The sequence below is a fragment of the Pristiophorus japonicus genome, chromosome 10 (assembly GCF_044704955.1).
Source record: "Pristiophorus japonicus isolate sPriJap1 chromosome 10, sPriJap1.hap1, whole genome shotgun sequence".
Lineage (NCBI taxonomy): Eukaryota > Metazoa > Chordata > Chondrichthyes > Pristiophoridae > Pristiophorus > Pristiophorus japonicus.
Genome location: NC_091986.1, coordinates 41,233,281 through 41,260,645, shown reverse-complemented (window position 1 = coordinate 41,260,645; position 27,365 = coordinate 41,233,281).

The window sequence follows — 27,365 nt, the reverse complement described above, 5'->3', positions numbered from 1 at the left end:
GGGGAACCTGAGAGAAAGTTTTACCCAGTGGGCAAGGGGAAGGAAGGGAAGTGGCTGAAGCAGCTGAATGGATGGTCTCAATCTTAGAGGTAATGAAATCCATGAGCTCCTCATACTTGTTGTTGGAGGTGAGGGTAGAGGAGGCGGGGGAGAGGGGTTTAAGAAGATGGTCAGCAGTAGAGAATAGAACCCGGAGTTTATCTTTGCATTCTGGAATAGTGAGCAATTTTGGCAGATGAGAGCAGGACCCAATAATTCTTTATGTAGTCCAGCCAGATGTGGTGATGAATGGCTAAATCTGTTATCCGCCATATCCGTTCAAGTCTGCATCCCTTGGACTTAAGGGAGGGAACAGGAGGGCCGTACCAGGGGGAACAGCCAGGGTGAGAGAGAGTAATTGTTTTAATGGGTGGTGAGTGTATGGTTGAACAGATCGCTGCTGAAGAAATATTATGGTGAATGGAGGGTCAAAGGCTGGACAGTTGGGATGTCATAAGTGCAGTTGGGAGAGAGTTTTTTCCAGGGGTGGACACAAGGAAGTAGGGTTGTGGGTGGGGTGTTGTATATGAATAAAGAGTCTAACTGGATACTGTGAGCTCAAAGTAAAGTGTGACCTTCAACTTTTATTGCAGGTCTCCAGAGGTCCTCTCCAGCCTGTGAGGCCTCCTTAAGTACCTGTGCTCCCAAGGGATTGTGGAATCCCTTGAGACTCCAGGGGATGAGCTCTGTTAGCATAAATATTTCTCAGAAGAATCACTCAACACTCAGAGTCGGTTCCAACGCCAATGCGGCCTTTATTAACGCTCAGCGGGGAGGAAGTCTCAGGACTGTATCCAGGCTTCTCTCCACTGAACAAAGGGTTTCATGGATTTTTATATGTTTTACAACAGTTTACTACAGTTACATACAACAGTTTACTACAGTTACATTAGACCAATAGCATTAGTCTCGAAACGTAAAGTGGCTCATGTGTTGCCAAGAGATATGTTGCTAAGGGGTGTGTTGCTAGGGATGACTCATGTGTCTTGTAACATGGCCTGGGCGCCTCTTATCTTACTGTCCTTGGATGCTGGCATTGGGTAGCCTCCTTATTAGAGTTACATATTCGGTTCTTGTCAGCTCGGGCTGATTCATGCCCTCTTATCTCTATTTCTCGGGGCTCTGCTGTGTGGAGTTATGATGGTTTGTTATAGTTATCTTGTATCCAAGGCATTCCTGGCAGTGGGCCTCACAGGGTTATTTCTCGGTCAATAGTTCACAGCTTGACTATCTGATTTCCCATCATGCCTGGGCAGCCATTTTATGTGTGGCCACTTTAAACTTATATGAGTTTAGATATATTCAGCAGGTGCCTAATGCCTACAACAATTCCCTCCTTTCGGTAAAGGGACTAGTCCTAGTCCCCTTTTAACTGACCGCCCTACCTTTATTAGATTTTGTGCACGGCCCGGTACTCCCTGCCTCAACGTGCTGGCCAGTCACGCGGTTTCAGGAGTCCCGGTTGCTTAAATCAAATTGACAAAGGCCAAATCTTCCTGCCCCCTTATTAGACAGGCTTGTTTAGTATCCGGGGAACGGTCATGGGTCCCTCTTCGTTGTGCGTGGTGCCTGCATGCCTGGCAGGCCATTATGCCCCATGTTATTGCTAAGATCAATTGTATCCCGACCAGTATGTGTGAAATTATTCGAATCCAAGGATGGATGTTCACATTTATTCCCCAGTCCCAGACCTTTCTCCACCAACTCTGACTTTGTAAGTCTACATCGATATCTTCTTCCAGTACTTTGATTTTAGTTTGCAGTTGGTGGTAGAGCTTTACGGATTGACCCACTCTGAGCCTCAACTCTCGTAATAACTGTGTGATATGCGCTTGCCCGATCGTGACAGGTCGTAGTGGCGTAAAGCAAAAGTTTGGCTGTGGTATCGGGCACTGCAGGTTATTAAAGTGGTATGAACGCTCTGTGGTAGAGACGCAGTATCTTCCCTTTCCTCCGTAGCCTGCCCTCGCGAAGTGCATGTGTGCGGGCACTATTTCTAGTACACACCCGTCAGTTCAGTTAAACCCGCACTCGTCTAGCTCCCCTCGGCCTACCGGGTGAGGGCATACTGTGATCTCCCCCCTTTGCTTGCAATCTGTTAGGGAAATCCCGGTAAGTATGTTGTTTCGACGAACGGCGGAGGTGGTGGTCAGATAGTAACGTATAGAGACATTTTCCCGTATTACTCCGATATTCTCTAGTTGGTATAGGGGGAACAGCCCTGAGTCCGGCGTGGCTATAGGGATCATCAGGGCTATCCCTACCCCAGTATTCCTATCCATCTGGCAATCTGGAATTGCTGGGTATACTCGGGTCAGTCCCTTCAGAGTACAATTATCCAGTGTCCCCCTCTGGTTAGCCAACTGAGCCAAATGTGAACTGTCTATCCAATCGGGTACCTCCCCGCGTTGGATCTGGTCGAGATTGTGGCGGATCTGTCCCACCATCCACAGACCATAAGCATGACAGAGTTGCCCCTGTCTTTGCTTTCCTGTATCTTCTTTTTCTCTATCAGTGAGGTGATTGATGGTTTTGGCGTGAGCTTCCAGGACCGAGATGCCATCCAACTGGATTTCGGCACCCTCCTTTCCTAGGTTGGCTTGGTCTTCCTGGTTTTGCTCCACCCTCTCACTTAACCCCTTCATCACCCCTCTAAGCTGTTCCACCCTCTCATTTAACCCTTGTATGTCTATTTCCCTCTTTATCCTGGGAGCTGACCCCTGTTCTCGGAATCTACTGGCACCCATTGCATCGGCAGCCTGCTGCATTACAACTTTACTTAATACATTGTACATTTTCCTTGACTGTTCTGTACAGTATTCCGGCATCTGGATGCCTAAAATATTGATCAGGACAGGCACAATTTCATGTTTAACATTATCATACAATAATTCCCCTTCGTTGTACATTACAATCCCATTTTCTGGTCCCTTAGTAGTTATGGGACAAGGCAGTTCCTTGGGCAATGTAGTGGTTCTTATGGGGCGCGGTGTTGGAGGGGGTGAGAAACATACATACAATGATATTGCAGCCGCTCCCGCCTCCTCGTAGTACCCACACAGCCCCATTCCCTTCTTGCGGATGACCGATTGCTGGGATTGTCCCGGAGGCGCGCAAATTATGCCGAAAGTACATTCATCAGGCCCTTTGACATCCCTCCGTTTAATGCAGCTGCTCCTTATATCCGTGGAGCACTGTACACATACTCTTATTCTTATTAGGATTCTTATTAGGATTCACTTGTAACCATGCATTAAAATAAGTCCTGTCCTTGCTCCAGTCCTTGGCTGCTGGGATGCACATTCCATCCGTTAAATTAAACAAGACTCCATAGTTCATGTAGTTGTTTATTTCCTGAGTGCGCTGCAATCCGTCGGTGTTGCCCAGGGTACGTGCCTGTCGCAGGGCTATCCATATTACGAGGAGTGCCGTTCGTATTCCCATTCTGGTAGGTATTATCTGTAATTTTAAACAGACAGCCTGGTCGTCACCAGGGGTTAGGTTTTGCTCTACGAGTATCCCTGTCACCCTGCAAAATCAGAAGCACAAGTTTATAATTGAACCATTTCGAGTTGAATCTATGGGGCGTGCGCTCGTGTCTTTACCCACTTAAATATTACCCAAACTCCTATTATGACCAAGGCCAAAGCTATTCCTCCGAACATCGTTGTCTGCTTTACCATTAGGTTGGGTTTGTGGACTACACCTACCCACCGTGGGGTACATTGGCTCTATTGCCATAGGTGATGGTGCTATGGCTGCGCACTGCACTATCCGTCTAGTCCCGTTATCTCTTCCAGCCTGTTTATCTTAGCTTTTAACTCTTCAATTTGTTTTGTTTCAGTATCTATTTCTTTATTGTATCAGGCAAGTATTATTACATAAGCTAGTTCTGTTTTTATTTTTGTTTCCTCTGTTAGGTGAGTCCTTTTTGTATTAAGAAATCCAAATTAATAATGTTCAGTATAAAACGGCTGTCAATGGAAAGGGTTAACTCCTTTCCAGGTTTGTAAGAAGACCTGATGTCATTACGTGACTTCACGTAATCATCTGAAAAAAAAAGTCTTTGTGCCTTCAAACTTGCTTAGAAATTAGGAATCCGTTAAACAGCATAAATCATTAGAGTAAACTCCAATGTTTTCTTAACTTCTAATTCAAGTACTTGCCAAAGAAATCTTTTTTTTAAATTGATATAAAACGAGACCACACATTTTTAATAGCAATATTGTTTACTGAAACTCAATTTTTTTTTAAATTTCTCTCTTTCTCCTCATTATCTTCAAAACCCTCCTGCTTGTTTAGACTGTTCGGGACTTTTCTTGATAATCACTGTCCATTTTTGAAATCTTTTCAAACTGCATTGAAACTTTCTCATAATTTAAAATCATTATCAATGTTGAGTGTTTTTTTACCTCTTCCAAAATGTTTTCTTTTTTTAATTAAACCAATATCTTTTTTTTTCACAGCAAACATCAACTAGTATTTAGTAAATTATGTCTTTTTTCCATCACAAACACATTTTTTTTTTCAGCACTTATTTAGTCCGTTACATCTTTTTTTTTCTTTCTTCAAATTAGGTTTTGTATTTTACACGGAGGGCCCGTAACTCCATAAAGTTGCTAATTTAAAATCATTATTTTTTTTTTTGAATCCACCTCAGTATTTTCTGTGCCTTCTCTGAATATCTCAAAATCCCAATTCAAACTTTGTAATTTCAATCTTTATTTAAAACCTTTTTTTGTTTTGAGCTAGAAGCTTTCTTAAAAGGCATTCTTTATCTCATTCCGAGACTAAATTTATGTCTTTCAATCCAATGTAATCAATCATTGCACGTTTTCTTTCGACAAGTAAATTCTTTTTTTTAACCACCGGGACCATGTATTTATTATGTTTTACTCAACAAACCTATCCTTTGTACATTTCCTAGCTCCGTAACTTATCATCCGAATAAATCCACACCTGCGTTTCTAACTTAAAATGTCTTAAAACTTCCCACATACAGGACAACACTACAAAGGGTTAGCTAAAATAAACAGACACTTGCATTCCTCTTCCAACCAGGCTTTCAAAAAAATTCATTCCGCAGTCACAAAATCACACAGGGACTCTCACTCAACGACCAGACATTTACAACAGTCTCTCTTCTTTCCTATTAATTTTTGGATCCATTGAAACTTTCAGGGAATTCGTAGTTTTATCAAAATAATTCCTCACATAACTTTTGTAGTGGACTACCGGTATTGTTTTTTTTTCATTCCTTCTCCCACCATTCCCTTTGCTTTGCTGGTAGTTCCTGAGGATCCCACCCTGCTCTAATCATTTTCTCCATTAGTTTCTTTTGTTTTTCTGCCAGATGGCGGGTAAGGGACCCTTCTGATCCCCACTCGAGTTTACTTGCTTTCATGGCCATTCCTAGGTAGGACTAGTACCGTTAGGAATCTACTCTCAGAGGTCCACTTCCTTCCTAGCGCAACTTGGAGTAGCCCGTCTCCTAGCTACTGTCAGGTCACAAGTTCTGCTGTTACACAAACTTATACAATTCTTAAAACGCGTTTAAGCAATTTCCCGCAGTGCTCTACGTATCCTTAACGACTACCTACCACCGCTCGGCCCGTTGGTCCGACCCTGTTCACAGGTTTGGATTCCGTTAGCCGCTGTACACCACTTGGTTCTACCCCAGGGTATTTCAAATTACACTACTGGGTCCGGAAGATGTCTCTCGGTATCACGATCCCACGGTCTAAGTGTGTTCCCTACGCCTACTTGGTTCCTGGCCGTCACGTGGGACAAAAGTCCTCTTAATTCAGGCTCAGGCTAGGCGTTTGAGACCGTCTCCTCGTGTCGATCAACCAGCTTCCACCTTCCGTACCCTTTATACTTAAAAATAGTTTTTTTATACTCACCCGGGTTTTCCAAGGGCATCCAGCAACTCCGGGGAATCCTGCCGACTACGCCACTGTTAGCGTGAATGTTTCTCAGAAGAATCACTCAACACTCAGAGTCGGTTCCAACGCCAATGTGGCCTTTATTAACGCTTAGCGGGGAGGAAGTCTCAGGACTGTATCCAGGCTTCTCTCCACTGAACAAAGGGTTTCATGGATCTTTATATGTTTTACAACAGTTTACTACAGTTACATACAACAGTTTACTACAGTTACATTAGACCAATAGCGTTAGTCTCTAAACATAAAGTGGCTCATGTGTTGCCAAGAGATGTGTTGCTAAGGGGTGTGTTGCTAGGGATGACTCATGTGTCTTGTAACATGGCCTGGCCCTCTCTTATCTTACTGTCCTTGGATGCTGGCATTGGGTAGCCTCCTTATTAGAGTTACATATTCGGTTCTTGTCAGCTCGGGCTGATTCATGCCCTCTTATCTCTATTTCTCTGGGCTCTGCTGTGTGGAGTTATAATGGTTTGTTATAGTTATCTTGTATCCAAGGCATTCCTGGCAGTGGGCCTCACAGGGTTATTGCTCGGTCAGCCTCAGTCAATAGTTCACAGCTTGACTACCTGATTTCCCATCATGCCTGGGCAGCCATTTTATGTGTGGCCACTTTAAACTTATATGAGTTTAGATATATTCAGCAGGTGCCTAATGCCTACAACAAGCTCAATGGTGGCTGTACAAGTAATATACAAGTTTACATGTATAACAACACTCCCCTCCAACCCCGCCCCCCCCCCCCCAAACTCAACAGTAAGTATTTACAAGGTGAGTCGATCTGGGGCCTTTCTTTTCCTGATTGATCATCTCGGTGAAAATGCTGGTTTTTGATGAATCATTTGTTGGGCCCTCACTGGGCTGCTGTGCAGCTGGCCTTGCTGGGCTGCCTGGTGTAAGTCCTGCTGGGCTGCTGCAGGTGATGGGTTTTGCTTAGTGGCCAACCGCAGTGTCGATTGCCACTGGTGTGTATGTTGCAGGGTCAAAGAAGGTAGGGTCCAAAAAGGGTTGCTCAGGATAGTCCGTGAATCTGAGTTTGATTTGGTCCAAGTATTTCTGGTGAATGAGTCCATTTGAAAGTTTGACCCGAAACACCCTGCTCCCCTCTTTAGCCACAATCGTGCCGGGAAGCCACCTGGGACGTTGTCCATAATTCAATACAAATACAGGATAATTGATTTCAATTTCGCATGACACATTTGCGCTATCATGATATGTACTTTGTTGAAGCCGCCTGCTCATGTAGATCAGGGTGAACTAACAAGAGCCTTGTCTTAAGTGCCCTTTTCATGAGCAGTTCAGCAGGTGGAATCCCAGTGAGCGAGCGGGGTCTCGTGCAGTAGCTAAGCAGAACTCGGGATAAGCAAGTCTGCAGTGAGTCTTCAGCTACCCTCTTCAAGCCCTGCTTGATAGTTTGCACTGTTCTCTCTGCCTGACTATTGGATGCTGGTTTGAATGGGGCAGATGCAACATGTTTGATCCCGTTACAGGTCATGAACTCTTTGAACTCGGCACTGGTAACACATGGCCCATTGTCGCTCACAAGGACATCAGATCGTCCGTGCGTGGCGAACATGGCCCGCAGGCTTTCAGTGGTGGCAGTGGACGTGCTTGCTGACATTGTCTCACAGTCAATCCATTTGGAGTACGCATCTACAACCACAAGGAACATTTTACCCAAAAACGGGCCTGCATAGTCGGCATGGACCCTGGACCACGGTTTGGAGGGCCAAGACCATAGACTTAGTGGCGTCTCCCTGGGTGCATTGCTCAACTGTGTTACATCTGTGCACGCAGGACTCTTAAGTCCGCATCGATATCGGGCCACCACACATGGGATCTGGCTATCGCTTTCATCGTTACGATGCCTGAGTGGGTACTGTGGAGGTCACTGATGAAAGTGTCTCTGCCCTTCTTGGGGACCACTACCCAATTGCCTCACAGAAGGTAGTCTGCCTGTATAGACATTTCATCTTTGCGCTGCTGGTATGGCTTTATCTCTTCCTGCATTGCCACTGGGACACTGGACCAGCTCCCATGAAGCACACAATTTTTTACTAGGGACAGTAAGGAGTCCGGGTTCTAATCTGTCGGGCTGTGACGGGTGATTGCTCACTCTCGAATGCTTCGTTGGAAGTTTGTAAGTGTCCTGTGGCAGCAGATCTGCTTCAGCCTGTGACCGTCTCCCCGAGCTGTAAATCATTTTGTGCACCTTGCAACCTTTAGGTGAGGCAACATTGCCAACTGTGGTTGGGCGTATTCCAGGAGGTTTCATCATGCGACCACCTGCCTCCAACCACCCCGCCCATCCAACAGCCTTTATTTCCCCCCTCCTCTATAATTTTAAAACTAATAAATGAAAGTGTTAAAAGAAAATGCATAATTTGTTTTGATGCTCCTGTGATTTTTTTTCTCTCCCAGCTTTGCTTTCCGAAGTGTCCAGATTTCTGGAGACTCCAGGGCAATCCTGGAGGGTTGGCAACCCTACAGTGAGGCCTCAGATGTGTTTTGAAATAAAATCATGCTTGCAAATCAATTGGTGTGCATTAATGACATGAGGGGTGGGTACAGGTTACAAACACGAAACTTGGAAGTGTAGTAAACTGAGGAAGATAGTGATGGACTTCATGAGGACATTTTCAGGCTGGTGGACACATGGCAGGTGAAATAGAATTTTTTTTTTGCAACATAGGAAAGTGTGAAGTGATACACTTTGGTCGGAAGAATGAGACCATGCATGTTAAATGGACCCATTCTAAAGTGGGTGCAAGAAAGAGAGCAACCTGAGGATGTTTGTGGATAAATCTTTGAAGGGGCCAGGACACGTTACTGAAGCATGTGGGATCCTGGGCTTTATAAATTGAGGCATAAAATACATAAGCCAGCAAGTTATGCTAAACCTATATAAAACACTAGTTCGATCTCCGCTGGAATATTGTGTCTAATTCTGGGCACAGCACTTTTGGAAGGATTGGAGAGGGTACAGAAGAGATTTATCAGAACAGTTCCAGGGATGAGGGATTATAGTTACATGGATAGACTAGAGAAGCTGGGGTTGTTTGCCTTGCAGCAGAGATAGCTAAGAGGAGATTTGATTTAAATCATGAAGAGTTTAGGTAGAGTAAATAAAGAGCAACTGTTTCCAGTGGCTGAAGGGTCACTAACCAGAGGGCATAAATTTAAGGTGTTTGGCAAAAAAATCGGAGGAGACATGAGGAAAAACTCTCGTGTAACGAGTGGTTAGGATCTGGAATGCACTGCCTGAAAGGGTGTTGGATACAGATTCAATAGTAGCCTTCAAAAAGGAATTGGATAAAAAAAAGGAATTGGATAAATACTTGAAGGGGAAAAAATTGCAGGGCGATGAGGAAAGTGCAGGGGAGTGGAACTAACTGGATGACTCTTCGAAAGAGCCAGTGCAGACTCGATGAGCTGAATTTCCTCCTTCTCTGCTCCATTATTCTATGATTTTAAGATGTATTAGGCTTTTCTTCCTTCTCCTTTTCCTGTTAAGCACATTCACAGGTACACCTGGTTCACACTGCATCTGGAAGTATTTAATCTGTTTTAGCCGTTACTGAGATGGAAAGATAAGTATCAGAGGTGCTGAGAGAGGCGCAGCAACAGGAGACTGACATCCCCGTGTGGCAGCACTGACACAAATTATATTGTGCCTAAAAGTGTAAATTACCAGCTATTAAACACAGTTCAGTGAGCTTGTGTGTCTCCAGTCTGTGCCAGCTCTGTCAGCAATGGATCATCGGTGTTACATTTTATCTTTTAACAGACAAAAATGAAAGAATTTGGAGTATTGTTAACAGTTCTAGGTCACTATATTATAAAAAAGATACAGAGGCATCACAGAAGTATGATACCAGAACTGAGAGGTTTTAACTATCAGGAAAGACTGAACAGCCTTTTCACTAGAAACGAGAAGGCTGAGGGGTGACCTGATAGAGGTTCTTTTAAATTATGAAAGGGTTTGATAAGGTAGACAGAGAGAAGATGTTTCCACTTGCAGATGAGACCTGAACTACAAGATAGTCACTAATAAATCCAATAGAGAATTTAGGAGTAACGTCTTTACCCACAGAATGGTGAGAATGAATATCACGCTACCACAGGGAGTGGTTGTGGCAAATAACATAGATGCATTTAAAAGGAAGCGAGATAAACAGGAGGGAGAAAGGAATAGAAGGTTAGGTTGATGTGGTTAGAAGAGCGCTGGGAGGAGGCTCGTGTGGAGCATAAACACCGGCACGGACCAGTTGGACCGAATGGTCTGTTTCTGTACTGTTAATGCTTTGTAATACTTTGTAAGAGTTATATGTTTGAACCAGCCTTTTCATCTGGTTGGATTCTCCAGTTAATGGACACATGGAGCTCACGGGTGTCCTGACCCAGGCACCACTCATTGTATACATCACTTTTTTTTTCTGACTAATGAGTCAAAGCCAATCCATTAACATTGCTAGCTGCATCGATTGGAAGGATTAAGTCACCACCTCCAACTTGATTGCTTGAGTTCATGACTTTTTATATTATTTCAAATAATTAACCATACCTCTCCCGGCCGGCCTCCCACCTTGCAACCAATGTAGACTTGAGCTCATTCGAAACTCTGCTGCCCATAACCCAACTCGCACCAAATCCCGTACACCCCTCTGCTCGCTAACCTACATTGGCTCCTGGTCCAACAATGCCTCGATTTACAAAATTCTCATCCTTGTTTCGAATCCCTGCATGGCTCTTGCCTCTCCCTATCTCTGTAACCTCCTATGACCTCCAGATCTTTGCACTCCTCCAATTTTGGCATAATGTCAGCTGTGGCTCAGTGGGTAGCACACTCTCCTCTGTCAGAAGATTGTGGGTTCAGGTCCCACGCCAGCAACTTGGGCACATAATCTAGGCTGACACTCCAGTGCAGTGCTGAGGGACTTGCTGCACTGTCAGAGGTGCTGTCTTTCGGATAAGACATTAAACCGAGGCCCTATCTGCTCTCTCAGGTGGACATAAAAGATCCCATAGCACTATTTCGAAGAAGAGCAGAGGAGTTATTCTCGGTCCTGGTCAATATTTATCCCTCAATCAACATTACAAAAACAGCCTATCTGGTCATTATCAGATTACTGTTTGTGGGAGCTTGCTGTGTGCAAGTTGGCTACCACGTTTCCCACAATACAACAGTGACAATACTCCAAACGTACTTCATTAACTGTTAAAGTGCTTTGGGAATTCTGGTGGTTGTGAAAGACACTATATAAATGCAAGTCTTTCTTTCTCTTGCGCCGTTCCTTCAGCTGCCTTGGCCCTAGCTCTGGAAATCCCTCCCTAAACCTCTTTGCCTCTCTACTTCTCTCTCCTCATTTTAAGACACTTACCTCTCCTTATGTGGCTCGGTGTCAAATCTTGTTTGTTAATGCGCCTGTGAAGGGCCTTGGGATGTTTTACTGCGTTCACACGCTATATATAAATGTAAGTTGTTATTCACACAGGCTTGAAAAATGACTCAGTTGCTGCAAGGCCCAGTATGGCGATGAACTGTACATTCCCCAGAGACATCTTTATCTTAACGTGTGCTGATAAGGGCCATCTCTGTCTTAGCATGCCTGCTTTAAGGGATAGCGGTGGAGGGGCAAAAATCAGTCAAGGTCATAATTCTTGATTGCTATCTCGTGATTCATGCTAGGGAGAATATGAACGTCGGGTCAGGATGTTGGATTAAGCTGACAACAATGCGTAGTCTTATACTTGAGCAATAAGAAATAAGCTAGTTCTCGTCATTCTACAGGAAAGATGATTGCAATAGAGAGGGTACAGAGGAGATTTACGAGGATGTTGCCAGAACTGGAGAATTTTAGCTATGAGGGAAGATTGGATAGCCTGGGGTTTTCTTTGGAACAGAAGAGGCTTTATTGAGGTATATAAAATTATGAGGGTCCTAGATAGAGTGGATAGAAAGGACCTATTTCCCGTAGCAGAGAGGTCAATAATCAGGGGGCATGGGCTAGAACCTCCACTTTTTTTGCATGCTTAACACCCATTTTACTGCTGAAATTACATATAACGCCCAGATATCACCCATTTTGGCACAAAATGGAAACTGGCGGGCATTTCTCGGAAACTTATCACCGAGTGTTACTTTCCCCATGTGCTTAACGCCGGGAAAAAATATTACCACCCATTCACTTTTTTGGGGCGGAATCAGCAGAATGGGCAAATTCAACGGCCATAATATCGGCCAGCGTTATTTTCCACACGGATTTAACGCCGAGATTCCATATTAACGCCCACCCACTTTTTTTGTCGTAAAGAGCATATTTGCCGAAACTAGTGGCCATGAGATCGCCCTACCTCAATTTCACCACCTCGCACACATATTGCCCACAATATCGCTCGCCCAAAAAACGCCCAGAAAAAGTGGAACTAACTGGAACGTATCACAGCGTTATGGACGCCATGTTCTAGATCACATGTCGCGTCCTTTAAAAGGCTGCTGTGCTTCAACCTCGGTGGAGTTCGGATGTACTCTGCAGGTCGTTGGAGTTGATGTGAACATCTCTAAAAACATCTAGACCATGCTATGACTGATTGGAATTGAAGACATGTCTTTGTCAGGGCATTCCTTGTTTGTGACCAATCGGTGGAAACAGAGAGTTACTGCAATGGGGCCTGTCCTTTCTCACCCTCTCTTGGTGACCAATTACATGCAGCAGACTCGACATTGCTGAAGGAATGCTCCACTGCATTATGTGCCCAATGTAAGACGTGACAGACAGATGAGGAGGACCAGACGTTACAACCCCCGCAAGTACAAGGAGAAGCATTCTTACCTCGACTTGCCCGACACCACCTGCTTTCAGAGACTGCGCTTCCACAAAGAGGTTATCACTGAGGTATACCAGCTGATAAGGGAAGATCTGCAGCCTGCCAGCACCATCAGTACTGCACTGTCCGTCGAGGTCAAAGTCACCAAGGCACTGTCGTTCTACGCCTCGGGTTCTTTTCAGGTCACAGCTGGAGACATTTGCAGACTCTCTCAGCATACCACACATTGCTGCATTAGACAGGTCACTGAAGCCCTGTCCGCATGCAGGAGGGACTTGATCAGCTTCCCTATGACCAAGGAGGCACAGAGTTCTAGGATTCTCCAGAATTGCAAACTTCCTCAAAGTGCAGGGAGCAATAGACTGTACACATATCGCGATGCGGGCACATTTTCAGGATGCTGAGGTTTTCAGGAACCGCAAGAGATTCCACTCCCTGAATGTCCAACTGGTTGTCGACCACCAGCAAATTATATTGGCAGTGAATGCTCAATTTCCGGGCAGTATTCATGATGCTCATATCCTCCGTGAGAGCACTGCATCTGATTTGTTTAACAATGAGCCACAAGGTCAATGCTGGATGCTTGGTGACAAAGGATATGGCCTCTCCACCTGGCTGATAACCCCCCCGCTGCGTGACATTCACACTGAAGCCGAGAGGCGATACAATGAGAACCCCAGAGCAAATCGCAATATCGTGGAGAAAACCATTGGATTGCTGAAGCAGCACTTTAGATGCCTGGACCACTCAGGAGGCGAGCTCCAATACCAGCCTGAGCCAGTAGCTAAATTCGTGGTGGTGTGCTCCATGTTGCACAACTTGGCTATCAAGAAGGGACAAGAATTGCCTGATGAGTCTGACAGTCCACCTTACCAGAGAGAGGAAGAGGAGGATGCGGAGGTGGACGCTGACATCAGCCCAGACAATCAGGCTGACGCTGAAGCCATGCCCTCCCCCCCCCTGTAGACCGCATGTAAGAGCCCATGGTGGCATGATAGCTGCAAGAGCCTTACCTCAGGAGCTCATCAATGATTGCTTTGCCTGAAAGAACGGTGTTATTTCCATGGCTGACACACTGCTGGGTGTGCAGGTCATACATCAATGGTGGGCATCATCTTGGTGACAGTTAAGTTGATTGAAGTTAAGTGTGATTATACCCTTTGATGTTAAGGAATCACCAGCGTGTAATGGTGCAGCAATCTGAGCCAATGTGCTGCAAGGTTTTGCTAAAAAAAAACATTTCAACCGAATATTAGTCTGAAATCATCAGTATTTCTGGACAAACCAACCCTTCTCCTCCCCCCCCCACCCCCCCGCTTCTCCTCCCCACCTCTACTCCTTCCCCTCCTGACTCCAAGCCGCCTGGCTGAGGAGGTCCTCAGGCGATGCTTCATTGGGGGGCGGGTGGTGATGGCTGAAGTGCTGCTTGGACGGATACGGTAAAGGACGGTCCCGAGGTGGGAACATGCTCTGAGCCAGAAGCAAGATGTTGCTGCTGGCTCTCATGTGTGGTTGGCAATTGGGGGTGTGGCACCTTGGGGTGCAGTGTGACGCTCCGGGACCACTGGGAGCTCTCTGCCACCAGTGTTCCTAGCTACCAGCTCCAGGGCCTCCTCCATCCCTTCCATGTTATATATTTGTTGGACAAAAACTCGGTGCCAACTATGTTCTTGGTGCTTAGTAGGCTTTTTGCTGCTGGTGAATCTCCGTTGTGCCCCCCACAACAGCCAGACAAGCACACACCACAGCCACACACGCTTTCAGTGCCTCTGAGTTCCCTCTCTCTCTGTCTCACCTCCTGTGCATGTCATGATGACCCTTGACCTCCTGAATCGCGGGAATCGATCATTGCCTTTCCGTTGCTAAGGACGGCCACACTTTACGGCAGATGGTCAAAATAATTTGATGCTACCGCCCATTTGATATCGCTCACGGTAACGCCCATTTTCAAAAATAGAAACTAGGAGTTATGAGAATGAGCGAGAAGCCGGCAATCTGAAAACCCTTTTTTAACACCCATGCCGGAAATAGCCCATTTTTGGGCGATAAGCACAAATGTGATGGTTCTGGCCCCATATATTTAAAGTAATTGGCAGAAGGATTAGAGGGGAGTTGAGAAATTTCTTCACCCAGAGGGTGGTGGAGGTCTGGAACTCACTGCCTGAAAGGATGGTAGAGGCAGAAACCCTCATCGCATTTAAAAGGTACTTGGATATGCACTTGAAGTGCTGCAACCCACAAGACTATGGACCAAGAGCTGGAAAGTGGGATTAGGCTGGATAGCTCTTTTTCAGCCACACAATGGGCCAAATAGTCTCCTTCTGTGCCATAAATTTCTATGATTCTATAAATAACCATTGAGTATTGGAAGGTTCTAGGTACCAAAGCATAAGTCAATGCCACCCGGAGATGGGAGAACATTAGAGTGAAAAGTACTTAAAATTGGCTGCATATAGTGACACAAGTCCCGGCCAAAATGAGAGGATTGGGTAATTCCCCCGTCATTCACGCTTGGAGATGGCATTGCTGTGAGTGACTGGGATTGATTTGATGCACATCATGTAATTATCCTTCCCTCACTGCATTTTGCTGGCAAAATATCCCTGCTTTGACCAGGAGACGTTGCTGCAGTTTCGGTCATGAGATGTTTTTAAATAGATTCTGCAGACTGTTTGCTGTGGTGCGCTGTTTAAATAGACTCTTGCTGAGTAAATAGACTTTGCTGTAAAGCAGACTGCTGTGAGTCCTGCCGTAAATCCCACCCTGCAATTTCATGAGCTGAATTGCAATTTCATGAGCTGCATTGCTCATGAAAAGGGCACTTAAGACTAGGCTCTCGTTAGTCCACCCTGATCTACATGAACAGGTAGAGAGCAGGCGGCTTCAACAGAATACATATCATGATCGCGCAAATGTGTCACGCAAAATCGAGATTAATGATCCTGTATTTGTGTTGAACTATGGACAAGTTCCCAAGTGGCTTCCTGGCACTGTCGTGGCCAAAGAGGGGAGTAGGGTGTTTCTGGTCAAACTTTCAAATGGACTCACCTGCAGGAAACAAACTCGGATTCACGGACTATCCAAAACAACCCACAATAGCCTCTATCTTTTTCGACCCTCCAACACACACACTAGTGGCAATTGACCCAGCAGTTGACCACGAAGCAGAACCCATCACCTGCAGCAGCCCAGCAGGACTCACCACAACCAGCAGCCCTGCAAGGCCAGCTGTGCAGCAGCCCAGCGAGGGCCCAACAAACGACTCACCAAAAACAGAATTTGCACCGAGACGATCAACCAGGGAAAGGAAGGCCCCAGATTGACTCACATTGTAAATAGTTACACTGTTGACTTTGAGGGGGGGAGAGTGTTGTTATATATGTAAACCTGTAAATACTTTGTTAACCACCAGAGGGCTCATCCCCTGGAGTCCCAAGGAATCCCACAATCCCTTGGTAACACCTGTACATAAGGAGGTCTCACAGGCTGGAGAGGCACTCTGGAGACCGGCAATAAAGGACTACGGTCACACGTTACTTTAAGCTTACAGTATCTGGTCAGATTCTTTATTCAAGACATAACACTAACCTTTTGTGTTTCACCCACCAGGACCCCCAGGTCCCACTGTACTGCAGCACTTTGCAATTTTTCTCCATTTAAATAATAACTTGCTTTTTGATTTTTTTCTGCCAAAATGCATAACCTCACACTTTCCAACATTATATTCCATCTGCCAAATTTTTGCCCACTCACTTAGCCTGTCTATGTCTTTTTGCAGATTTTTTGTGTCCTCCTCACACATTGCTTTTCCTCCCATCTTTGTATCGTCAGCAAACTTGGCTACGTTACACTCGGTCCCATCATACAAGTCGTTAATATAGATTGTAAATAGTTGGGGTCCCAGCACTGATCCCTGCGGCACCCCACTAGTTACTGATTGTCAACCCGAGAATCAACCATTTATCCCAACTCTGTGTTTTCTGTTAGTTAGTCAATCCTCTATCCATGCTAATATATTACCCCCAACCCTGTGAACTTTTATCTTGGGCAGTAACTTTTTAAGCGGCACCTTGTCAAATGCTTCTGGAAGTCCAAATACACCACATCCACTGGTTCCCCTTTATCCACCCTGTTCATTACATCCTCAAAGAATTCCAGAAAATTTGTCAAACATGACTTCCCCTTCATAAATCCATGCTGATTCTGGCTGACTAAATTATGTTTTTCCAAATGTCCTGCTACTGCTTCTTTAATAATAGACTCCAACATTTTTCCAACCACAGATGTTAGGCTAACTGGTCTATAGTTTCCTGCTTTTGTCTGCCTCCTTTTTAAAAAAAATTGGAGGTTACATTTGCAGTTTTCCAATCTACTGGGACTTCCCCAGAATCCAGGGAATTTTGGTAAATTACAACCAATGCATCCACAATCCCTGCCACTACTTCTCGTAAGACCCTAGGATGCAAGCCATCAGGTCCAGGGGATTTATCCGCCTTGAGTCCCATCATCTTACTGAGTACCGCCTCCTTAGTGATTGTGATTGTGTTAAGTTCCTCCCCCCTTGACCATCCACTGTCGGAATATTTTTAGTGTCCTCTACCGTAAAGACTGATACAAAATATTTCTGCAGATTTTCTGCCATCTCCATGTTCCCCATTACTAATTCCCCGGTCTCGTCCTCTAATGGACCAACATTTACTTTAGCCACTCTTTTCCTTTTTATATACCTATAGAAACTCTTGCTATCTGCTTTTATATTTCGTGCTAGTTTACTTTCATAGTCTATCTTCCCTTTCTTAATCTTTTTTTAGTCAGTTTTTGCTGACTTTTAAAAGCTTCCCAATCTTCTGTCCTCCCACTAGTTTTGGCCACTTTGTATGCCCTTGTTTTTAATTGGATATCATCCTTTATTTCTTTAGTTAGTCACGGATGGCTATCTTTTCTCTTACACCTTTCCTCCTCACTGCAATATATTTTTCTTGAGAGTTATGAAATAACAAGAGACAAGAGCCCCAGCCTGTTCCAGAGAAAATGCTCAGCCTTAATGAGTTAATTTAAAATCACCCAAGTATTAACTCTGCTTGGTTTGCCTCTAAAAGCCGAGACAGGCAGTGCTTTGCAAAGATATTTGAATTCTGCCAACATATGATTCACTACTATAAATAAAAACAGAAAATACTGGAAATCTCAGCAGGTCAGACAGCATCAGTGGAGAGGAAGCAGAGTTAACGTTTTGAGTCGATGACCCTTCATCAGAACTGGCGAATGTTTCAAAAGAACAGATTCTTAACAAGCACTGAAAGGGGAAGAGGAAGAAAGAACAAAAGGGAAGGTCTGTGATAGGGTGGAAGACAGGAGAGATTAGAGAGACAAAAGGGATGATGGCCCAAATTCAAATGGTAATACCAGGAGTTAAAAAAACATTAGTCAAGAAAGGGTGTGAATGGTGGGATAATGACCAACTGCTATTAGAGACAAGGAGAAAAAAAGAAAGAAAGAAACAGGCTCTAAGGGCAGGGGCGGGGTAGGGGTGCGGGAGGCGGAGGGAGCCAAAGATTGGCAGCGGTTGTGCTCTGAAATTGTTCAACTCGATGTTGAGTCCAGAAGGCTATAAAGTGCCTAAATAAAAGATGAGGTACGGTTCCTAGTCAAGTTTGTGTAACTGAGTAATTCCACATTCTCTGACTTGCCTTTGTAATCCTTTGTGATTGGCACTTGAAGGACAAAATGCTTTCAACGCTGCCTTATTACATTCATTTTACAAAACCTGTCTCAAACAGCAGTTGCCACATTATTTCCTTACTCCACAACCTGTGTCAGATGCCAGTCTCCAGCTGTAATAAAACAGATACAAAGCGACACACATGGGGTGTACAGAAACATAGAACCATAGAAAATAGGTGCAGGAGTAGGCCATTCGGCCCTTCAAGCCTGCACCACCATTCAATAAGACCATGGCTGATCATTCACCTCAGTACCCCTTTCCTGCTATAGAAGGAAATTGTGCTTTCACAATATATTATTTTATGTTTCCGGACTCGCACCAAGCCCCATTTAAAATTCCCATCCTTGTTTTCAACCCCTCCACAGCCACGCCTCCTCCCTATCTCTGAAACCTCCTCCAGCTGTACAAACCTCCCAGATCTCTGCGCTCCTCAAATTCTGGCCTCTTGCACATCACCCGATTATAATCGCTCCACCATCGGCAGCCATGACTTCAGCTGCCTGGGCCCTAAGCTCTGGAATTCCCTTCCTAAACTCTCCGCCTCGCTACCTCCTTCTCCTTTTTAAGAACCGATGAAAACTCACCTGTTTGCCTGTTCTAATATTTCCTTATATGGCTCGGTGTCACACTTTGTCTGATAATGCTCCTGTGAAGCGCCTTGGGACTTTTACTACGTTGAAGGCGCTTTTTAAATGTAAGTTACTGTTGTTTTTGTTGTTGAATGTGTTCAGACTCGATGGTCAGGAAACTGATAATTTATCGTGTCATTAAATACATGTTCCAGACCTTATGATGAGTTGCGATTTTGGCAAATGAGTTACTGTATTGGGAAAGCTGGATTTCATCACCAATATTAAGCAGAGCATGTCATAAATTGAAATTTTTTAAAAGTCCGTACTGTTGTGTTGCATTATTGCCAATAATTTTGAAAGGCCACCTGGCTTTAATCAGTGAAACCTGCTACCAGGAAGATCTACATGGAGCAGAGCTGCCAAACATGCGCCCCTTGGTGAAATAGTGTTATCCGGCCCTAAGTGTCCTGCGCTTAGTGTGGCCAAGAATCGGACACGGGACTGTGGGAGCCGGACACGAGTCTGTGGGAAGCGGGTACGAGTCTGTGGGAACCAAGTACGAATCTGTGGGAAACGAGTACGAGTCGGTGGGAACTGGACACGAGTCTGTGGCAACCGGGCACGAGTCTGTGGGAGCCGGACATGAGTCTGTGGGAACCGGACACGAGTCTGTGGAACTGGGTACGAGACTGTGGGAACCAGGTACGAGTCTGTGGGAACCGGGCACGAGTCTGTGGGAACTGGACACGAGTCTGTGGGAACCGGGTACGAGTCTGTGGGAACCGGACACGAGTCTGTGGGAACCAGTCACGAGTCTGTGGGAACCGGGTACGAGTCTGTGGGAACCGGGCACGAGTCTGTGGGAACAGGACACGAGTCTGTGGGAACCAGTCACGAGTCTGTGGGAACCGGGTACGAGTCAGTGGGAACCGGGTATGAGTCGGTGGGAACCGGATACGAGTCTGTGGGAACCGGGTACGAGTCGGTGGGAACCGGATACGAGTCTGTGGGAACCAGACACGAGTCTGTGGGAACCGGGTACGAGTCTGTGGGAACCAGTCACGAGTCTGTGGGAACCGGGTACGAGTCGGTGGGAACCGGACACGAGTCTGTGGGAACCAGACACGAGTCTGTGGGAACCGGGTACGAGTCTGTGGGAACAGGACACGAGTCTGTGGGAACCAGTCACGAGTCTGTGGGAACTGGAGACGAGTCTGTGGGAACCGGACACGAGTCTGTGGGAACGGGACACGAGTCTGTGGGAACCAGTCACGAGTCTGTGGGAACCAGCCACGAGTCTGTGGGAACGGGACACGACTCTGTGGGAACCGAGCACGAGTCTGTGGGAACCGGGCATGAGTCTGTGGGAACCGTGCACGAGTCTGTGGGAACAGGACACGAGTCTGTGGGAACTGGGCACGAGTCTGTGGGAAACGGACACGAGCCTGTGGGAACCGGGCACGAGTCTGTGGGAACCGGTCACGAGTGTGTGGGATCAGGACACGAGTCTGTGGGAACTGGGCACGAGTCTGTGGGAAACGGACACGAGTCTGTGGGAACCGGGCACGAGTCTGTGGGAACCGGGCACGAGTCTGTGGGATCACGACACGAGTCTGTGGGAACTGGTCACGAGTCTGTGGGAACAGGACACGAGTCTGTGGGAACTGGACACGAGTCTGTGGGAACAGGACACGAGTCTGTGGGAACAGGACACGAGTCTGTGGAAAAAGGACACGAGTCTCCCGGAACCGGGCACGAGTCTGTGGGAACCGGACACGAGTCTGTGGGAACAGGACACGAGTCTGTGGGAACCAGACACTAGTCTGTGGGAACTGGACAGCAGTCTGTGGGAACCGAACACCGAGTCTGTGGGAACAGGACACGAGTCTGTGGGAACCGGGCATGAGTCTGTGGGAACCGGGCACGAGTCTGTGGGAACCGGGCACGAGTCTGTGGGAACAGGACACGAGTCTGTGGGAACTGGGCACGAGTCTGTGGGAAACGGACACGAGCCTGTGGGAACAGGACACGAGTCTGTGGGAACTGGACACGAGTCTGTGGGAACAGGACACGAGTCTGTGGGAACTGGACACGAGTCTGTGGGAAACGGACACGAGTCTGTGGGAACCGGGCACGAGTCTGTGGGAACCGGACACGAGTCTGTGGGATCACGACACGAGTCCGTGGGAACCGGTCACGAGTCTGTGGGAACAGGACACGAGTCTGTGGGAACTGGACACGAGTCTGTGGGAACAGGACACGAGTCTGTGGGAACAGGACACGAGTCTGTGGAAACCGGACACGAGTCTGTGGGAACCGGGTACGAGTCTGTGGGAACCGGGCACGAGTCTGTGGGAACAGGACACGAGTCTGTGGGAACCGGGCACGAGTCTGTGGGAACCGGGCACGAGTCTGTGGGAACCGGGCACGAGTCTGTGGGAACAGGACACGAGTCTGTGGGAACCGGACACGAGTCTGTGGGAACAGGACACTAGTCTGTGGGAACAGGACACGAGTCTGTGGGAAACGGACACGAGCCTGTGGGAACCGGGCACGAGTCTGTGGGAACCGGTCACGAGTGTGTGGGATCAGGACACGAGTCTGTGGGAACTGGGCACGAGTCTGTGGGAAACGGACACGAGTCTGTGGGAACCGGGCACGAGTCTGTGGGAACCGGACACGAGTCTGTGGGATCACGACACGAGTCCGTGGGAACCGGTCACGAGTCTGTGGGAACAGGACACGAGTCTGTGGGAACTGGACACGAGTCTGTGGGAACAGGACACGAGTCTGTGGGAACAGGACACGAGTCTGTGGAAACCGGACACGAGTCTGTGGGAACCGGACACGAGTCTGTGGAAACCGGACACGAGTCTGTGGGAACCGGACACGAGTCTGTGGGAACCGGGCACGAGTCTGCGGGAACCGGATACGAGTCTGTGGGAACCGTGTACGAATCTGTGGGAACCGGACACGAGTCTGTGGGAACAGGACACGAGTCTGTGGGAACCGGACACGAGTCTGTGGGAACCGGAGACGAGTCTGTGGGAACCGGACACGAGTCAGTGGGAACCGGGTACGAGTCTGTGGGAACCGGAGACGAGTCTGTGGGAACAGGACACGAGTCTGTGGGAACCAGACACTAGTCTGTGGGAACTGGACAGCAGTCTGTGGGAACCGGACACGAGTCTGTGGGAACCGGGCACGAGTCTGTGGGAACAGGACACGAGTCTGTGGGAACCGGAGACGAGTCTGTGGGAACCGGACACGAGTCAGTGGGAACCGGGCACGAGTCTGTGGGAACCGGACACGACTCTGTGGGAACCGGACACGGGTCTGTGGGAACCGGACACGACTCTGTGGGAACCGGACACGGGTCTGTGGGAACAGGACACGAGTCTGTGGGAACCGGAGACGAGTCTGTGGGAACCGGACACGAGTCAGTGGGAACCGGGCACGAGTCTGTGGGAACCGGACACGACTCTGTGGGAACCGGACACGGGTCTGTGGGAACCGGACACGACTCTGTGGGAACCGGACACGGGTCTGTGGGAACCGGACACGAGTCTGTGGGAACCGGACACGAGTCTGTGGGAACCGGACACGAGTCTGTGGGAACCGGGTATGAGTCTGTGGGAACCGGGCACGAGTCTGTGGGAACCGGACACGGGTCTGTGGGAACCGGACACGAGTCTGTGGGAACCGGACACGAGTCTGTGGGAACCGTACACGAGTCTGTGGGAACCGGATACGAGTCTGTGGGAACCGGACACGAGTCTGTGGGAACCGGGTACGAGTCTGTGGGAACCGGATACGAGTCTGTGGGAACCGGACACGAGTCTGTGGGAACCGGACACGAGTCTCCCGGAACCGGGCATGAGTCTGTGCGAACCGGACACGAGTCTGTGGGAACAGGACACGAGTCTGTGGAAAAAGGACACGAGTCTCCCGGAACCGGGCACGAGTCTTTGGGAACAGGGCACGAGTCTGTGGGAACAGGACACGAGTCTGTGGGAACCAGACACGAGTCTGTGGGAACTGGACAGCAGTCTGTGGGAACCGGACACGAGTCTGTGGGAACCGGGCACGAGTCTGTGGGAACCGGGTACGAGTCTGTGGGAACCGGATACGAGTCTGTGGGAACCGGACACGAGTCTGTGGGAACCGGACACGAGTCTGTGGGAACCGGGCACGAGTCTGTGGGAACCGGGCACGAGTCTGTGGGAACCGGACACGAGTCTGTGGGAACAGGACACGAGTCTGTGGGAACAAGACACGAGTCTGTGGGAACGGGACACGAGTCTGTGGGAACTGGGCACGAGTCTGTGGGAACCGGACACAAGTCTGTGGGAACTGGACACGAGTCTGTGGGAACCGGACACTAGTCTGTGGGAACAGGACACGAGTCTGTGGAAAAAGGACACGAGTCTCCCGGAACCGGGCACGAGTCTGTGCGAACCGGACACGAGTCTGTGGGAACAGGACACGAGTCTGTGGAAAAAGGACACGAGTCTCCCGGAACCGGGCACGAGTCTTTGGGAACCGGACACGAGTCTGTGGGAACAGGACACGAGTCTGTGGGAACCAGACACTAGTCTGTGGGAACTGGACAGCAGTCTGTGGGAACCGGACACGAGTCTGTGGGAACCGGGCACGAGTCTGTGGAAACCGGGCACGAGTCTGTGGGAACAGGACACGAGTCTGTGGGAACCGGGCACGAGTCTGTGGGAACCGTGCACGAGTCTGTGGGAACAGGACACGAGTCTGTGGGAACCGGGCACGAGTCTGTGGGAAACGGACACGAGTCTGTGGGATCACGACACGAGTCTGTGGGAACCGGTCACGAGTCTGTGGGAACAGGACACGAGTCTGTGGGAACTGGACACGAGTCTGTGGGAACAGGACACGAGTCTGTGGGAACAGGACACGAGTCTGTGGGAACCGGACACGAGTCTGTGGGAACCGGAGACGAGTCTGTGGGAACCGGACACGAGTCTGTGGGAACCGGGCACGAGTCTGTGGGAACCGGGCACGAGTCTGTGGGAACCGGGCACGAGTCCATGGGAACCGGACACGAGTCTGTGGGAACCGGGTACGAGTCTGTGGGAACCGTGTACGAATCTGTGGGAACCGGACACGAGTCTGTGGGAACCGGACACGAGTCTGTGGGAACCGGACACGAGTCTGTGGGAACAGGACACGAGTCTGTGGGAACCGGGCACTAGTCTGTGGGAACTGGACAGCAGTCTGTGGGAACAGGACACGAGTCTGTGGGAACTGGGCACGAGTCTGTGGGAACCGGGCACGAGTCTGTGGGAAACGGACACGAGTCTGTGGGAACCGGGCACGAGTCTGTGGAAACTGGGCACGAGTCTGTGGGAACAGGACATGAGTCTGTGGGAACCGGGCACGAGTCTGTGGGAACCGTGCACGAGTCTGTGGGAACAGGACACGAGTCTGTGGGAACTGGGCACGAGTCTGTGGGAAACGGACACGAGCCTGTGGGAACCGGGCACGAGTCTGTGGGAACCGGTCACGAGTGTGTGGGAACTGGGCACGAGTCTGTGGGAAACGGACACGAGTCTGTGGGAACCGGGCACGAGTCTGTGGGAACCGGGCACGAGTCTGTGGGAACCGGACACGAGTCTGTGGGAACCGTGTACGAATCTGTGGGAACCGGACACGAGTCTGTGGGAACAGGACACGAGTCTGTGGGAACCGGACACGAGTCTGTGGGAACCGGAGACGAGTCTGTGGGAACCGGACACGAGTCAGTGGGAACCGGGTACGAGTCTGTGGGAACCGGAGACGAGTCTGTGGGAACCGGAGACGAGTCTGTGGGAACCGGACACGAGTCTGTGGGAACCGTACACGAGTCTGTGGGAACCGTACACGAGTCTGTGGGAACCGGATACGAGTCTGTGGGAACCGGACACGGGTCTGTGGGAACCGGACACGAGTCTGTGGGAACCGGACACGAGTCTGTGGGAACCGGACACGAGTCTGTGGGAACCGGACACGAGTCTGTGGGAACCGGACACGAGTCTGTGGGAATCGGGTATGAGTCTGTGGGAACCGGGCACGAGTCTGTGGGAACCGGACACGGGTCTGTGGGAACCGGACACGAGTCTGTGGGAACCGGACACGAGTCTGTGGGAACCGTACACGAGTCTGTGGGAACCGGATACGAGTCTGTGGGAACCGGACACGAGTCTGTGGGAACCGGGTACGAGTCTGTGGGAACCGGATACGAGTCTGTGGGAACCGGACACGAGTCTGTGGGAACCGGACACGAGTCTGTGGGAACCGGGCACGAGTCTGTGGGAACCGGACACGAGTCTGTGGGAACAAGACACGAGTCTGTGGGAACGGGACACGAGTCTGTGGGAACTGGGCACGAGTCTGTGGGAACCGGACACAAGTCTGTGGGAACCGGACACGAGTCTGTGGGAACCGGACACGAGTCTGTGGAAAAAGGACACGAGTCTCCCGGAACCGGGCATGAGTCTGTGCGAACCGGACACGAGTCTGTGGGAACAGGACACGAGTCTGTGGAAAAAGGACACGAGTCTCCCGGAACCGGGCACGAGTCTTTGGGAACAGGGCACGAGTCTGTGGGAACAGGACACGAGTCTGTGGGAACCAGACACGAGTCTGTGGGAACTGGACAGCAGTCTGTGGGAACCGGACACGAGTCTGTGGGAACCGGGCACGAGTCTGTGGGAACCGGGTACGAGTCTGTGGGAACCGGATACGAGTCTGTGGGAACCGGACACGAGTCTGTGGGAACCGGACACGAGTCTGTGGGAACCGGGCACGAGTCTGTGGGAACCGGACACGAGTCTGTGGGAACAGGACACGAGTCTGTGGGAACAAGACACGAGTCTGTGGGAACGGGACACGAGTCTGTGGGAACTGGGCACGAGTCTGTGGGAACCGGACACGAGTCTGTGGAAAAAGGACACGAGTCTCCCGGAACCGGGCACGAGTCTGTGCGAACCGGACACGAGTCTGTGGGAACAGGACACGAGTCTGTGGAAAAAGGACACGAGTCTCCCAGAACCGGGCACGAGTCTTTGGGAACCGGACACGAGTCTGTGGGAACCGGACACGAGTCTGTGGGAACAGGACACGAGTCTGTGGAAAAAGGACACGAGTCTCCCGGAACCGGGCACGAGTCTGTGCGAACCGGACACGAGTCTGTGGGAACAGGACACGAGTCTGTGGAAAAAGGACACGAGTCTCCCGGAACCGGGCACGAGTCTTTGGGAACCGGACACGAGTCTGTGGGAACAGGACACGAGTCTGTGGGAACCAGACACTAGTCTGTGGGAACTGGACAGCAGTCTGTGGGAACCGGACACGAGTCTGTGGGAACCGGGCACGAGTCTGTGGGAACCGGGCACGAGTCTGTGGGAACCGGGCACGAGTTTGTGGGAACAGGACACGAGTCTGTGGGAAACGGACACGAGTCTGTGGGAACCGGGCACGAGTCTGTGGAAACCGGGCACGAGTCTGTGGGAACAGGACACGAGTCTGTGGGAACCGGGCACGAGTCTGTGGGAACCGTGCACGAGTCTGTGGGAACAGGACACGAGTCTGTGGGAACTGGGCACGAGTCTGTGGGAAACGGACACGAGCCTGTGGCAACCGGGCACGAGTCTGTGGGAACCGGTCACGAGTCTGTGGGAACCGGGCACGAGTCTGTGGGAAACGGACACGAGTCTGTGGGATCACGACACGAGTCTGTGGGAACCGGTCACGAGTCTGTGGGAACAGGACACGAGTCTGTGGGAACTGGACACGAGTCTGTGGGAACAGGACACGAGTCTGTGGGAACAGGACACGAGTCTGTGGGAACAGGACACGAGTCTGTGGGAACCGGACACGAGTCTGTGGGAACCGGAGACGAGTCTGTGGGAACCGGACACGAGTCTGTGGGAACCGGGCACGAGTCTGTGGGAACCGGGCACGAGTCTGTGGGAACCGTGTACGAATCTGTGGGAACCGGACACGAGTCTGTGGGAACCGGACACGAGTCTGTGGGAACCGGACACGAGTCTGTGGGAACAGGACACGAGTCTGTGGGAACCGGGCACTAGTCTGTGGGAACTGGACACCAGTCTGTGGGAACAGGACACGAGTCTGTGGGAACTGGGCACGAGTCTGTGGGAACCGGGCACGAGTCTGTGGGAAACGGACACGAGTCTGTGGGAACCGGGCACGAGTCTGTGGAAACTGGGCACGAGTCTGTGGGAA